This window comes from Fukomys damarensis, unplaced genomic scaffold (assembly GCF_012274545.1).
Source record: "Fukomys damarensis isolate Sample0158 unplaced genomic scaffold, DMR_v1.0_HiC HiC_scaffold_2, whole genome shotgun sequence".
NCBI lineage: Eukaryota > Metazoa > Chordata > Mammalia > Rodentia > Bathyergidae > Fukomys > Fukomys damarensis.
Genome location: NW_022900914.1, coordinates 16377116 through 16378290, shown reverse-complemented (window position 1 = coordinate 16378290; position 1175 = coordinate 16377116).

The following is a 1175-nucleotide window of genomic DNA, read 5'->3' as shown; positions in this document are numbered from 1 at the left end:
CATGGCCTCTATTCAAACTAAGATGTCAGCAGTTTCACCATTGCTTTTGAACCACTGGTTCCAAGGTGGCAGAGATAAAAGGCAACTAAAATTTTAATACTGGGTACCTCTGAGGTCTGCAGGCCACAGGGAGAGAACCGCTGCTCTAGAGAGCATCATAATCTCCTGCCAGTGCCCCTATGCCACAGCAGCAGGAAAACCAAAGCCAGAGGACACTGGGCACCTCTTCTCCTAACAGCTACCACTGCATCAGAAAACCTCACGCTTCTTCGGTGGGACTTGGCCAAAACAATAAGTCCCAGGTGAGCTTTGAACTTGCAGACACGAACGGACCTCGCCTGACCAACACTCGTAGATACGAAGGAATCGTGGGAGTAGCTCACCGTCTGGGGGACACCGTCACTGCTGTGCTGCTACGTGCAGACTGTACAGTGGTATGGTGCTCAATCAGAGCCCAGGACATCCGGAAGCAGGATGAAGAGCAGTGGTGGTGAGGAGGGGACCAGCAGGAAGCGCAGAGCATTCACTGTATATGGGTGTCAAAGGCGTGTCACGCTCACTTTGTCAGACTGAACGAATGAGCCCACTTAGGGATGAAACCGACATGTTCTTCTTGAATGGAAAATGACATTAGTATGCAAGGCAAAAGTTGCTTTGATTCATACATGATTTTTCCCAGAACAAAATCAGAATCTTGTTTTTTGTTTTTTTTTTTTCCACAAGTAAAGGGAGATTCTTATCAACACATGAAGGCCTGGGCTAATAATCTGGTTTAAGTTTCTTCTTTTAGCACAAAATGGCTGAGCTCTAGTGGCTGCAATTTCCAGTACATTGGTAAGTACAGAGAAAAGAGCTAGAGATATTTCTTCCTGTACTTAAATTAAAAAGCAACGAACAAACATAAAGGAGAAAGAAATGACTCCTGGATCTGACAGAAGTGTTCTCCGTTACAAGTGACTGCGTACAAGGCCCCATGCCTCGAGAAGCAGCAGAATGCACTTTAGAGTATTAAGGCTAAAAAGGTGGAACTACAGAGATCCAGGTGCAAAAGGCTCGATTACCTGAGACAGCATCTTATTTGGATTCTTGTAGTTTACATTTTTCTTCTCTATGTTTAGTTCCATGGATTTTGAGCAATTTCTCCTAACTCTTCTTTTTCTCACAGCTCTCTCATT